General features: G+C 38.0%; 1 protein-coding gene across 1 annotated transcript in view; it reads left to right on the top strand.

Annotated features, from left to right (window-relative positions):
- The window catches only part of LOC105395354 (poly(rC)-binding protein 3), a 172,293-nt gene that overhangs the window by 115,593 nt on the left and 40,460 nt on the right, over positions 1 to 16,240 (top strand). The window contains exon 4 of the mRNA XM_048623138.1: positions 2,548 to 2,580. The gene's annotated coding sequence lies outside the window, so the exon portion shown is untranslated. The remainder of the gene's footprint in view (positions 1 to 2,547; positions 2,581 to 16,240) is intronic.

The raw sequence follows: 16,240 nt of genomic DNA, 5'->3' as shown, positions 1-16,240 counted from the left end.
ATCATAAAAAACTCAAAATTTAATAACATTAAAGAGCCTATATCAAAAATTGACATTAATTCTCATATTATTACTGACCCAACTGACATTGCTAATGCTTTTAATAACTATTTTATTGACGAACCTAAATTATCCTCTAATGACATTAAACCTAACCTACTAGACAATGTAAATCATACTTTTTTCATGACACCATCCATCCCCACTGACATTTTAAAGATAATAAAAGAGTTAAAAAACACTAATAGCGTAGGTCATGATGAAGTTACGACTAAGGTCATAAAAACGGTAGCTGAATCAATATCATTCCCATTAAGCCACATAATGAATCTATGTATGACAATGGGTGTATTTCCTACGAGACTCAAAACCACTGTCATTGTCCCCATCCACAAAAAGAATAACAAAGAATATATTAAATATTATCGTCCTATTGCCTTATTATCAATTTTCTCAAAAATTCTCGAAAAATATATTAATAATTCTATTTACCAGTATCTCGTCAAATTTAATATCCTTGTAAATGAACAATACGGTTTTCGGAAAAATACAACAATAAATATGGCCATCTTTAAATTTCTTCATCAAACATTGATTAACATTGACAACAAAAAACCCTGCTGTGCAATGTTTATGGACATGACTAAGGCGTTTGACTTAGTCGACCATAAATCTTTACTTAGAAAACTACATTCTTATGGAATTCGTGGGAATATACATAAGCTTATTGAATCTTATTTAAGCGAAAGATTCCAACTGGTAGAAATAACCAAAATAAGTTTAGACACTAAATGTGAAACTACCTATAGATCTTTACAGAGGATAAACAGCCGTGGTGTACCCCAAGGTAGTGTCTTAGGGCCTCTATTATTCATTTTATATATTAATGACCTACCCCTTCACACAAAATTTCCAATGGTGCTATTCGCAGATGATAGTACACTTCTCATAGAATGCAATGATCCTCTATCTTATGAAAATGAAGTAAATGACTCACTTGCAACAGTTATAAACTGGCTTACAAGTAATAATCTTTTAATAAACCTGGAGAAAACTAAACTTATGCATTTTTATCAAAGAATACTACCAGATCGTATAAATGTAAGCTATGAGGGAAAGGTGGTTGAAACCACTAACGTCACTCGTTTTCTGGGTCTATTGATTGACAGCAATCTGTCCTGGAAATTCCATTTAGATCATGTATGTAAGAGAATGAGTAAAGCTGCGTACGCCCTTCACAAACTTTCACGCACCACAAACCGAAAAACACTCTTAACTGCTTATCATGGTAACGCAGCTTCAATATTACGATATGGAGTTATATTCTGGGGCAACTCCACAGATAAAGATAAGGTATTCAAAGCTCAAAAACAGTGCATTCGAGCAATGTTTAATTTAAGAAGCACTGATTCATGTCGACCTTACTTTATCGAGAACAGTTTACTAACATTTCCTTGCCTATACATTTACGAGTTGCTACTATTTGTAAAAACTAATTCAAATTTATTTAAAACAATGAACGATGTCACTTTAAGACAAGGTCGTAACAGAGACAGGCTGTTCACTGAGCGCTATAACACTACGCTCTTAACTAAGAGTATTGTGTGTATGGGCCCTAAGCTATACAACAAACTGCCCAACAATATAAGATGTCTTGACCTTATTAAATTTAAAAACGAACTGAACTCTATTCTCCAAAAAAAATGTTATTATACAATTAATGAATATATAAATGACATATTATAAATTTATTATACATATAAATGAATGACTATTATTGTATGACTATTTGATTATTATATTGCTATTATTATGTTATCTCAGTTTGAACTTAATTTATATAAATTTGCATGAATTCTATAGTGTAAAAATTGTACGTACTGTATAGTACAAAGCATGGAGAACTAATATTTATGTAACACCATTTTTATCTACCCATGTTTACAATAAATGAATTTTTATCTTTTTTATCTTATCTTTATCTGTTTAAACATCCCAAAAAATCCTGACACCGCACACAATAATAATCTAATAATCCTTACAGTTAACACTTAACACTTAGCGGCGGTAATGGCGGGCAAGCGGGGAGTGTTTGCGCTCGCACCAATAAAGCGGCCACTCCACGCCGATTGAGGGTTAACTGTCAGCCGCCGTGCTGTCGGCTAACCTGATTTGGCGCCTCGAGTGCCTCTTAGTGGCCTGAAAGGCCCCGCTTTTGTTTTGACAAAGAATATGAGGCTCCGGGACCTGAGACACGGAGAGCGGCAGGATTCAGAGGAAAAATGTAATAATCAGTCTGTTAACTTTGAGTAGGTACATTACCTACATGATATGTTATAATTATTTACTTATCCTGTAAAATTTCATTTTTAAATTAAAAAACTATGTCGGTATATGTAGGTCGTAATTTCCATATAAAAAACATGTTTTTTCCTCCAATACACTATTTAGCTGTAACATAAATATTACTCTATGGCTGTAACGAATGAACTCAAACTATTGAAGTATAACTAAAATAATTAATAAGTCGTATTTTCCTTGTTTCAGATTTATCTCGTCTTCAACTTCTGTAAATTACAGGTAAGTCTACATACTAGGTACCTATATAATTTTCATAATCATGCATTGGTTATTGTATAATTTATCATAATAAGTAATTATGATACCTATAAATCAAGGCTTTTTTACTTTATATGATTATAATGGCTCAAAAGGATGGAATTAATATCAACTACTATATAATAATATAGATTTTTGGAGTTGGTTCTTTAGTAGTTAATACGTAATAAATAAAATAATGATATTTCTGTATTAAAACAAATTGCTTTTTGATCGAACCTGTGGTTATAAATAATGTTATGAGTAATGTAATTCAAAACTAACTAGACGCACATTACCGACCGCACAAACCAAATAACGGCCACATGATACTGGAACACTGTGCATTACCTCGCGTACATAAACTACCTAGTACAAAGTTCGTTATGGTCAAAGTTGTGCGAAGATGCCCATAGCACCACTAAAGCGTACTTTGTCGCAGCAACTTTGTCACTGGAGGGGAAATAAAGCAAGTGTGTACAGAGCATAGCATTAGTGCGACAGGGTTCTATGTGGCGTTGCGGGGCTAAATTTGGACCTTCTATTTTGTTTGCAACATGCGTCTTTGTTATAGGGATTTGTTGATATGCCCCATGTCCAAGACTAGCTGTGTAGTAAATAAACAGCAGATTTATCCGTCAATTCGTTACTTTCAGGTACATACTCCCATACTGATTTACCTAGTAATTAATTGACTTTGAAATTAGTATAAACTCTACATTTTAAAACCCAAAATCCACCAAAATCTCCACAGTTCAGCTAAGCGTAAACCGGTTGGCATCAGCAGCCACACTGAGTTATTGTATTTTTGATTTTGTAACTCTGCGGAAACCCCGCGCCGCAGCAACATCCGGTACTGAACACCACCGCCTGGTTAATTGCCATAAAACGTGTAATTGCAATTTATTACGTTGCTTTTTACTTACACAACATTTACATAAATTAATTGGTCTATGTAAGTAATTTTTGTATAAAAATAAAAAGCCTTGCTTAGCAAATCCGCTATTGTTATGAACATAAGTAATTTCTTTTAATGAGATATGTTTTGTAAATATTTACCCACAAAGAAGTTGTTAAATTTAAACCGTCTCTCTTGTAACTTTGTTTAAAAAACACAAGTTATATTTATTACGCAAATGATGGTAACCGTGTTAGGTACTTGCATCATGTTATTAATATTACCTACATATGAGACCGCTTTTTCTATGTATTTGGTAATAAGATATTATATTTTGTGTTGTTACAATCAGTACTGGCAATGTACTCTTTCAGGCTTTCTAGCTGGTTGGCTCATCATTTTGAATCATCATCATTATGAAATACATATATCTGTAGGTACACATAAGTATGTAAATATATAATAATCATTGCGTAGGTATGTTCCTGAGGTTTGCTCGAAAAGTCGTTATTTCCCTACAGTAATGTCTTACTTTGCATTAAAATAAAAATACGTACATACCTTTTTTCCTCTTTACCAAAGTAGTGGTGTACATAGCAAGCTAATCTGACTACCTGGGGTATAAGATATGTTTAATATTAGATAGGATATTTCACTCAGCCGCTAGACTCAGCTAGATTTCCCAGGACACCCGGAGATTTCTATTTAAAACTTATAATCGCTGGAAATTTCCAGAACATCAGCTGTACCTGCACTGCTCCATGCAGCTGCTAACTTTAAAAGCATTTTCTTTTCGCATTTAATTTGCGGAAAAAGTGGTCCATTTCAAGTTGCTTGGGTAATGTTGTCATTAGGCGAGGTCGGTGTTGTTACAAAAGAAAAAATGTATAATGAAAGCACTCAGTATTTCAGGTTCAGTAATGTATTTGTTATTAAAATTTACAACGTTTTATTTTAACATTGTTAGTCAAGGCAATCTGATATCTGCGAGGTGGCATGTAATTTTCAGTAACTAAGTAGACAGGATAATTGGACAAATTTTGTTATTTTCGACAAAAACCAACTAACATTACACAACAGCAAAATGTAATTAAAATACTAATTAATCTACCGCACCACTATTCACTCACCACAAAAAAACACTGGGGAACACACGAACTTTATAATAAAACTTTTTTGTACCTTCGCTTTCTTTTATTCGCGTAAATTTTTAATCTTCTATGCAATTTTCCGAGCGCCCGGCGGAGTTAATGTGTCCGTCAAATGCTAAGAAAATGAGAGGGTAATAAGTTTAACCATTATTATGACGAAGACATTGTGCTTTATCACCGCCGAGAGGTTATCCTTTTTATGTTTTAGATTTTTTCGCTTTCTTGTTCGCTAACTTGGAAAGGTACCTATTTAAAAGATAAAAAGTGATAGAGTTTTGCTGTTATTTATTCCAGTAACAGCAAGCAGCTTGCTTTCGTATCTTGCCTAATGCCGAGTTGCTTTTCGGTATTAGAACACTTTAATGTAGAGTTAGTAATTAAAACGCACTTACCTTTGGTACAATGAAGTTTGGCAAACGATTTACTATAGCAATAAAAATACAACGCACAAAAATATTTGGGCGCAAAATATTTTAAAAAGTAGATTTATTAAAGAAGTAGATTATTATAAGTTGAAGATAATGAGGCCTGTATCGGGCGGCGGCGGCGGCGGCGGCGGCGCGGGAGGTTTGTAATAATGCCGAGATTACCCCGCGCGGCTCCATCTCATCCTTAAAACGGGGAAATTGTGACGACCTCACCATATTTGATGCTGAAGTTACCTACGTGTATTTTTCCCAAAAATCCAAGCCACGGAGGCGGCGATTCATTGAGGGGCGCCGGATAGCGTCGGAACCACTGAAAAATCCTGGGCAACATAAATAAACAAAAGTGAGATTACCCAAAACCAATTACAATTTCTAGGTAACAATTTTGGTGGCCAGAAATCCTGATTGTAGGTTTGGAGGAATTCAAATTCTTCCGTGGAAATGTTCTGCTGCAACCCCCCCGCGCCCCGCTCCCCGCTGCACCCCCCGCTGCCCCCCGCGCCGCGACCGCGCGGTCCACTCCAGAACTGCCGCTAATTAGTTAGTTATTTTCACGCGAAAACTTCAATTAATTCCGTGGAAGCCGCGGAACCGTCCTTAGCCTTTTTGCGAGAGTCAAAAGCGACGCGAAAATCGGAAGTAAGTAATGAAATTTCCCGCCGATTCACTCGGAAACTTTGCGGTTTCTTTCCTCGTTGTTCTGCCAAGAGCTGTGGCTGCCGAGCCGACTATTGTCGGCCGAATCACTGGTTTATTTTATTGGTGGTTTGTTAACAACTTCTGCAATTAAAGTAACTGAATATCTTTTAAAAATATTATAGATTATCTATTTGAGTACTCTTTATTTTACACCAAGAAATAGGTAAATAACAATTTTACTTGACCAACTTAATGAGGGTAACGTATTCACAAAACATCGTATTAATATGCGTGTCAACTTAACGTACACGACACATCCCGTGACACCTTCCGAGCAAACGAATTTCCATTCGATTCCACTAAATTTGTGTCGCGAGCGGCCGGCCGGCCGGGCCGCGGGGTAATCTCGTCCAAAGATTTGATTTTCCGCCAAATTAGATAACAGTAATGAAATACGCCTTCGGGATTCCACCGGGCGGGTGTAAAAGAAATTTGCTCGCGATCGACACATCGCCATTACACCACTCTCCGGCATCGATCATTTAACAAATAATAGAATGATCACCAGATGGATAGATGTAATTCAATACATCATGGTTGCTAACAAATGCCTTTGATCTATAGGTGGCTATCACAATAATTGTTTCTTGTTTTCATTGGCTTAGAAATAAAAACTTATATAAGAAATAGAAGTGGTATAGTAAACCAAAACTTATTGATAATATGAGATTTTCGTATGTTTTTACGAATTTCCAACAATCCTAGAACGGTTGTGGTTTCTAATGACGAGCTGAGTCACCCCTTTTAGGCTTACTATAGCAATTTCAGGATACTCTATATACAATTAACTTAGTATTTAAATTAATGATACAGTTTAATTAAAATAACTTTACTATGTATTATAGTCATTTCCAGCCTGATAATTCTAAAGTTAAAATCATTGTTATCTCTAAAATTTTAAATGTGTCGCAGAAAAGAAAAAGCAAACAGTTTAACAAGCACAGAACAAAACAAACCCAACACTGCGCATTAAGCAGCACATAAACTCATTACGCTCAAAATTACTGAATCGAAAACCCGACTGAGCTGCAAAAATAATATTTTAATTTTTATTTGAAAACCCGAGCTCAACCCGGCTAGCGGTGCTAAACAACGAGAGCACGCAACAGACACATTATAACTGCATTAAAACACCTAACAGAATTGAATGTCGCGCGGTTCTGAATCGTGTTCCGTTACGTTCTACCGCCTGTTGTGCCTCAGCCGCGCGGATAACAAATAATTATGAACTTGTCTGTTTGTACAGAATGTACAGCTATGAGAAAAGTTACTCTGCTTCAAGCTGTGTTCTGTGTATATTTTAATAGTTGCTTCCTTTATAGGAATGCTAATTAACTACCATGAAATTCGATATTTGCCTCCCGACTGCTGTAAAATTCTTTAATTGATTTATTTGATACTTGGTCTAGAGTTCTGCTATCACCAACTTTGTTATAGGTACACAAGGAATTTAATTTCTCTCTCGAAACCAAACCCATACAGCGGCCTGCATCCGACACTCCGATACAGAGACATCTCATTCCCGCACAAAACTATATTTAATAACCTGTCAAACGTCTCGGCCGGCGCTTCCGACACCGCCACGACACCGCCCATTCACCGCGCGTCAGCGTCTGACAGCTGACACACATTGTGGCTCTCGCGACAAAGCGAAGACTCCACTACAAGTAAACACTACCGATAATATTGATGGAACTGGAGCAAAAGGAACTTTACAAATGATCGTGAATGAAGGAGCGGTAACTAGGTGGCGGTGAATAGGGTAGCCATTGTGGGTAGCTCACGGAAGCAGCAGTCACTGTCACCGCGAGGCAGATAACTGCTGCGGCTGAACACGCCATGATATGACATCTGCTGGACGTGTGCCGCTCGTTCCACTGACTGGACCGGGGGCGCGGGCGCGGGGGCGGGGTGCGGGGTGCGGGGGAGCCTCATTGTTTAGTGGTCGAGCTACGTTTGCATTTAGCCAATTCGAATTGTTTTGTTTAGAGTGTGAAGCGTATTGTGCAAAAGGGTGTTAATGACGTAGTAATGTCTGTAGCTGGTGAAATTTGCGACTATTGTTGCTAATCGACTGCTTGTTCGGGGCATGAAAATAACATTGTGTAAATATGTGTATATGTTGTATATTGAAATATATACATATAATTTATTATGAAGCTTAAAAAAGCTTCAAAAGTTTGGAAGTTTTCTAATTAAATGGGTACTTATGTTAATAAATGCTCGTAAAGTGGCAAAATAAAGCATGTATTTTATTTATAAAAGGGTCCCCTAATACGTTTTGGTAAATAGCCCACCTGAAAACCTTTCAGGAGGATTGTATCGCAATTGATGCGATGAAATTTCCATTGAAGCGTAGGCTTTTTAAGCGGCAAATTAGTGATGCAAATTCTTTAAGCTATCCGTATCAATGGCGTCCTTTCGAGGGTCTGATAAATAAACATGAGTGTCGGCTCTCCGGGCCGCGGGCGCCATCTATCGGCCCCGCGGGTACTAAATGCTAATGCTCGACCGACACAACTTTCCGTTTTAAAACTAAACGTCGCGATCTACTTTTAAATCAGTTTCCATTCGATAAAAGCTGTGGTCGGCCATTGCTCTTTTTGCTCCCTTTCGTTGTTTACTTTTCACTTGAAATAACTTTGGCAACTGTAATTGGTATTGTGTGCTTGGTTTCAAGACTTTGATACCGCTGTGCGCTACGAAGTTTTATTACCTGTGCCAACATTTGTTAGTATTCTACAGTGATTAAACTTAGAGTAATAAACAGAATACTATATACCTAATGTAATCTCTCAGAGGTATAAATCTTAAAAATTATTTGAGAAATGGGTACTAAAATCTTTGTACGAAAATTCTGTTTCTCATTTTTATTTCCCTCTCCGGAGATGTGTAAACAAAACAGGAACGCAACATTCATGTTTACACGCTCTCGAGAAGAACTACACACAGCATTCAGAATAGCTGTTCCCCTAAATTGGTCCTTCCCAAGTTTGTCAAACAAAAGTTTACTCTATTTGAATGTCGCAAGAGTCACGGCGAGCGCTACCTGTCTTAATTTAGGAGACTTTTAGGCTGAACGCACTACACAATGCAGGCGAGCATGAAATTCCGACCTCTTTCCCCCCGCGCCCCGCGCCCGCCCCCGCCCCCGCCCCCGCCCGCCCCGCAGCGATAACATTTCCCGTCTTGTTATAACTTGAGTGAAATGTTCAGTTAGTTGTTAACGGTTGACGAACAGACGGAGCAATGCAACGGTGACACTATACGAGTCACTATTAAAGTGGCTGCATAAACTGTCTCGTATTTGGTAGTGGAAGGAAGACGGCTGATGGAAATGATAAGGGAAAAGCGAGACGGAAATACGTTTTGTTGACGAGTGTGTGACGGCGACCGCGGCACGTGAAACATCTTCATATTTTTACAGCTAGGAAACATAACTTTTCAAGTGTAGGAAAATATTTAGGTACTACTGGTAAACAGTTTTATTTATCAGTAGAAAATATACCTATTTCTAAACGATTTCTTTGAATAATTTAAAAAGCACTACACTATATTTTATCAAGGACTTGCTACTATTATAACAGCGAGGTAGTTACTACACCAATGCTACTTCGTTCACAAAGGAGCGCAGAAACTAACGTTTAGACGCATCCATTATACGCGGATCAAGATTCACGAGCGTTCACAAAGAACGCTAGTTCCGAATGTCAGAACGCTACACAAGGTGCATCTCTCGTGCTATTTGTTTTCTCGAGACGCGCTCCGTAAACACTCCTCTCGACTCGACTCATCAGTTAATTAAAACTGATCTTGTTATTACAGAGCTGTGATTTCAATGTTGAATAAGCGAGTGTTATGAAATAATAATGAAACATTCCACATGTTGAGAAAACATGTCGGTTTGCGTTCGTTTAAACATGCAAGCTGACTAGGTATTGGTCTTGGCTGCGCTTTGTAGCCGGTAATGCTACACATTTCTCGAATAGCTGTAATGTAAAGAAAATATCTTAAGTATGGACATAAAATGTCAAAGGAATCTGTCGGGAAATAAAAAACCTGAAGATTCTTGGCTGGGAAAATATTCCAAACAATCTGGAGCTAACAGAGTTTATTTTATGATATTATGTATAAGTAAGTATATATTTTAGTGTTAAACAATAGATATTAAACAGAATTAAACTGTTCTCATTGTCTTTCGCACTACCTATCATTTTCTCCACAACGCCCAAGGTTAACTGGAAGAGAATGCTTTTAGCATTAAGTTCGCCTATGTACAAATAAATTTATGTGCAATAAAGAATTTAATAATAATAATAATAACAAAGTAAACATAAATGTAGATAAATATAGTATAGGCTCACGGTCGTTAGTAATCTAAAAGCAAATGGCTATAATTTCAGAACAGAAAACCTTAAGACAAAATGTTACTTACCTACCCGATTCCGGATTTAAAAATCAGTATTTAAGCGACAGTATTGACGCGATGTAATGTAGTAAGAGATTGCCGAGCAAATAACAAACTCGAGCATTCCGTGCGGAGGTCGAGCGTGTTTGCGACTTTCACACTCGCCAATTATTGGCTAAATATTGACACAGTCAAGTACGTACCTCTCCCGCGTCACATTCCTCCACTCGCCTCCTCCGCGCCTCCACGGCCGCCTCCGTTCCTCCAGTAGCTCCACAACTGGCAAACGTGCCGGGAAATTGGCCCGGTAAACGCGCCAGAGTTTGAATACTGAATAAGCTTGGGAATGTTTTAAACACTTTGGTTTCTATTTGACAACGCGATCGCTATTTAATGGTGGTTGTTAGTGGGCATTGGTTTGGTAATCACAAATAATCGTTCTCAATAACTTATTTGTGATTTCACGTAAAATGCACACAGAAAGTTAGTTGGTTGCTTTTCCAAGCAACAGCTTTTTTGCTTTTTAGGCAATGTAATTGTGTACATGCCCTACCTTTAAAAGGCAATTTTTTTTTAATGCTAAACACCACCATCCTGAAATCCAAAATTCAATAATTGTAATAATTTCAAAACACATTGAAAAGTGTCTACAAAGTACTGTATCACAGCAAGTTTACGAAGTAGAACATAGTGCTCATTCAGCATTTATAAAGCAAGCAGACCCGCGGGCTCGCGGCAACTGTTGCAAACTTTCATAAAGGTACTTTCACTTCAACACACCTTGCATCAAAAGTCGGCTTCATACTTAGTTGAACTCGGTAACTTGTGAAACTATCCATGCTGTAGTAAATTCAGCCGAGTCGGTAATTAAGTGGCCCTGCCTGCCCCGGCCAGGGCGGGCGGCGCGGCCAGGGCGGGCGGCGCGGCCAGGGCGGCTGACGGGCACAAACTGCCGAAAATTAGTTCCACAACTACGATGAAAAGTTTAATTGGTTCCTCAAGCCAGTGTGTCATTGTTTCTGATAGTTATTGAATGGAAAAGTTGCCAGTTTCTGGAACTAGCTAAATTGGATCGGGTTTATTCGGGTGACGCCTCGCATCTCGCACGCTAACTTCGTAGCTGCTTGTTAAAAACTTTACGTTTCGGGTTTAGGATTACTGCGGAATATTGCAAGATGCTGCCAACGTGAGTAATAAACTAGTATCTACTAATGAATGATTCATGACGGCCGACTGGTGTAGTGGTTAGTGACCCTGACTGCCAAGCCGAAGGTCCCGGGTTCGATTCCCGGCTGGGGCAGATATTTGTTTAAAGACAAATATTTGTACTCGGGTCTTGGGTGTTGATATTTATATTTAATATGTATCTATCTATGTATTTGTGTAGATATATCAGCTGTCCGATACCCATAACATACCCATAACGCAGGCATAACACAGGTTCGGATGGCCGTGTGTGAGATGTCCCCACATATTATTATTATTTTGATTCATCAACATCATTGATAGATTTCTTGCACTAAGACTAGCAAAGGCCCCATGGCTATGATACACAATATACATTTATTCTGTCGATGTACAACTCGTATAGCAGCATCATCCGTAAATAAAAATAAACATTCCCGCACTAAAATGTAAGTAAATGAATGTACTTAGACTGTTAGCCTGTATACAGAAGACCATTACCCGTTATCGCCCACTTATTTCATTGCCTTCCCGGAATCGTTGTTTTGCGGCCAAATTATTCTTTGTCTATTCGCATTCGCCCTTTTTCATGTTGATTTACGTAACTATACAATCACATACATTATTCGTAGAAGCTCTCATGTGTAAACCTACATACACATACATTGAACCAATTAAGTACAGCTATAAAATAAGAGATTTAATTTTCGGTCGGAGGTGAAAATGCTAGAAATTCCCGTAGGAAAGTGTGCGAAATGTGATCGTAGCGAATAACTCATCAGCACATTTGGTGGTTCTGATTAATAGCAGTAATATAGCAGGCGGCGGCGGCGGCGGCGGCGGCGGTGCCTTTGTTTCTGGAGGTGTGGACTGCATACTGTAGGCGTGGATGAATGACTCGGGCCCGGGACTTCATGCCAACCGATATTTTGAAATTCTGTGCTCAGGTTATGGAAATGATATAGTTCTGTTTCATTTCTTATCGCGTGATAAATTAATTAACGCAATGAACCCAATAACTTGAACGATATGAAAAAAGTCACTTCATAACTGTTATGCCACATCTATAAAATATGATTGTTTAAAAACTCAATAATGTAAGAAGTTTTTTTTCGTTTCTGCGTGTTATTGTATTAGAATACCTAGCCCTTATTCAGATTAATTATGCGTAACGAAGGTAACTAACATGTTAAATACTTGTATATATTGTAATAAGATTGAACGGGGCATACTCGTACAATAATTTCATTATATTATTATGGAGTTGCATTTTAGGTGCTGCGTAATTTAATTAAGAGCTGCTGCATATCATGATGAGATTAATTAAATTAATTCCATCATTATAATTTCCATTTTGCTTCATTTATATTTCCTATATTTATCACTATTAAATATCAATTTCAACCATTAATTAATTTCAATAGATTTAAAGTACAACTACATAGATACAGAAACTTCCAATAAATATTAAAGTAGTATTGGGTTAAAAGAAGGCTTGTTACCTGTACAAATAGGCAAATTACTTTCAGCGGCGGGTCCCCGGAGGCCTCTTCAATCATGTACGAATATCCTGTTTCAGGTCAACAGTTAAGTGTGTTTGGTAGACCAACAGCCGGCGAAACGATCGTTGTCCCGCTCTGTGCGCCGCCCGTCCCGGGGGAGGGAGTGAGACCGACAATTTGCATCTATTAGAATCGTGTCGGACAAGCGGTTCTAGAGGTCTAGTGTCAGCGGCGGGTCTTTGACGCGGCGCGCTAGAGGGCCCTCGGTGCCGGCGCAGGTGGGGCCAATATTTGTGTCATCTCAACGAGGTTTAGCTCACATTTACAAGGACAGATTGTCGCCTCAATTTGAGAGGCAAGGGTAGAAATTTTATCACTAAACTAGTGATCCGTAGGCTTTTAGTTATACTTTACGGCATTATACCTAGTCATTATATAAATGAAGGGAAGTATATTAATATTGAAACCGATGAAAGAATGTGTTTAAATAACAGTAACGTACGGTACCGTAATTGAGCAGATTGTTTGCAACAACGTGCACTCGCGTCGATAACAACAAATCAAAATGGATGCCGTCGGTATCCGCGGCGCTTTGTAACGCAATTAAATCTTAATTTGGTCCCGAGCTCCGTATGCAATAATCTACCTTTGTACACACATACCTATGTATAAACATACATGCTACATGTTAAATTTACAGATTTAAACACACGGCTACAAAGGGAATAGCAAAGTGGGGCTTAAATGTCTGTGAATTTCATAATGTGTGCAAAATACAATATTGGGCGTATAAAAGATATTTAATGTTCTAAAACTCGTGGAACTTACATGCTAAAATTAGATATTCCCCGCGAAAGCAGCTTAGTAAAATAATGTACTTCCTTGAATGAACTTAACTAAACCTCATCGACTGACATGATATATATTTATGTACCTATCTAGCTGTCTTCCGCTCTATCTGTATGATGTTCTATACCTTGTTTCACGGGGAAAGACATCTGACAGGACCCTTATTACATTCGGATAAGGGTAGTTTTTGTTTGTATCAGATGTCTTTCCCCGTGAAACAAGGTATAGTATGATGGTAGATTTTTGACTATTCTTGAATCTTGCGTGATAAAATTAAAATGTATTTTTACATCCCGTAATAAATTAGATAATATACTTATCTTCGTTTATTTTTCTCTATCTAATTGAAAATAATTGCCAATATCCAACGTAATACTTTTGTGGCGCTGCGTAGTAGCGTCGTAGCCCGTAGTGTTTGCTACGAAGTTTGCTACGGCACCGCTACGGCGTAGAACCTGCTACGGCGCAGCGTAGCAATGTTCATTTCATGCATAGTCATTATTAATATTGTGTGATTGCAGGGGCTCAATTATTACAGACTGGTTATGATATCATTGTTTCGTTTTATGGCATTGAGCTTACGTCAACCTCATTAAGATATGAAAAATACGAACATACGATACACAAATACGCATCCAACAGAAAATTATATTTTTTATGAACCTCTCCAATCCAGGGAAATCTGAGACTCATAAAAATCTATTTAGTATGGTGTAGTTACCAATGGGTCACCGGGACGAAGTGGTCAATATTTTGTGTTAGTTGAACCTCTATAAAGTAACTACATCTACTTTTATTTTTTATTTATTTACTTACATTACTTTCTGCGAATGAAAATAAATAACATTATTTAAATGCAATGTTTCCCGAGCCAGCGCTTCATGAGCAATTGCTGTTAAAGCACTTATCGATAAATATCTTGCATTTCAATTTGAATAGCGCCAGTTCACAGCGTCCAATAATGTTTCTGTGAAATAAGCCCTCTGTTTGTACTAGCGGCGCCGCAGCGAGGCAGGACACTCGGCGAGCTCTACTCTCAGTTAACAGAGGATTAAAATAATTATCAGTATACTTACTTGATTTACTCAGTTAGCAAGATAAAGTGGCTATGGACATTACAACAAAATAATCAATTACTTATAAGTGATTACCGATTTTGAAAACCGAATCGTACGGTGTCTGGGAAGCTTCTTGTTGCGTCACAGATCCCAAATTACAGATTTCCCGGAGTTAATAGAAGTACCTACACATGAAAAAGTCTCTACTGGCCCATGTTCCTCTCTTTAGTACCGTCGTGTGTATAGCCGTGTGTACAGAGTGTGTACGTCGTGTGTACAGTGCACACTGCGCGGGGTGAATGGGCAGCAATTTGCGGGGCAGCGGAGCGCGCTGTATAAACTGTCGCCGGGTTGATGTCAACATTTAAGAAGCGCCGGCTAATTTATGTGCATTTTATATTTAAACCGCATTTTAAAGTGGTAAATAATTACTGATTCGAAAATTTTCAGAAAAATTTGGATTGGTGATGGTGATTGTGATGGTGACGAACACTTTTGCCTACTTTTCTAAATTTGTAGAATGATGTTTAAAACTAGAGATGCCACGAATATTCGGCAACTATTCGGTATTCGGCCTATTCGGCCAGTTCTTTCAGTATTCGGTATTCGGCCGAATAGTGCGTACTATTCGGGCCGAATACCGAATAGTAAATCATGTATAAAATGACTTGTTATTTTAATCAAAATTGTGTATTTATTTTCAAATCACAACATTTTGGTACTTAAAATTAATCAGTACTAAGTTGTACATAAAAACGAGCATTTCAGCATTTTTTGGTAGCCCACGGTTGCGCTTTTCATATTAAGCATCCTCAGAAAATAACCTCTCACTATAAACGCTACTTCCAGGTGAAGAAAGATAAGTTTTTGCAAATTTCAAAAGGTTCGGGTATTTTTTTTTGTTTGCTGACCACCACTTGTAAGGATAGGCCATCCGATCTAGGCGAAAAAAATCAACTCGTTTGCCACAGCATTCTGCCTCCTAATAATTAGCATTTCTCATATAATCTGTAGCGACTTCTTCAAAGCAGTTCCAGGAACAAAAAAAACAGGTTGTAGCGCCGAATATTCGGTATTCGGTATTCGGCCAATTCACTATTCGTGGCAACACTATTTAAAACACGTGCTCATAATTCGAGAAACAAATATTGCTAACATAGAGTACTTATGAAATTGGTATCTTAACATTTTCGAAAGAACCCCTCTCTCGTCGCTTCGGCGACCGCGCGGCACGTAGCTGCTGTAGGTAGGTACTGGTAGGGAGGTACTCGCAGTAGGCTTATGAATTCATAAGTTCCAACCGAGAAATGCAGCGGCCTGAATTTTTTATAACAAGAGAGGTCTTACTATGCGTAAAACTTCTGAAAATATTTCCTTAAGAAGGCTTATCTTCAGCAAAACAGAGCAAGTCTGAAACTTACAAGTAACTGCAGGCCAGAAGTTAGGGTCGGATTTGCATTTATC

This window comes from Plutella xylostella, chromosome 9 (genome assembly GCF_932276165.1).
Source record: "Plutella xylostella chromosome 9, ilPluXylo3.1, whole genome shotgun sequence".
Lineage (NCBI taxonomy): Eukaryota > Metazoa > Arthropoda > Insecta > Lepidoptera > Plutellidae > Plutella > Plutella xylostella.
This window is presented reverse-complemented; position numbering and strand designations above follow the sequence as displayed.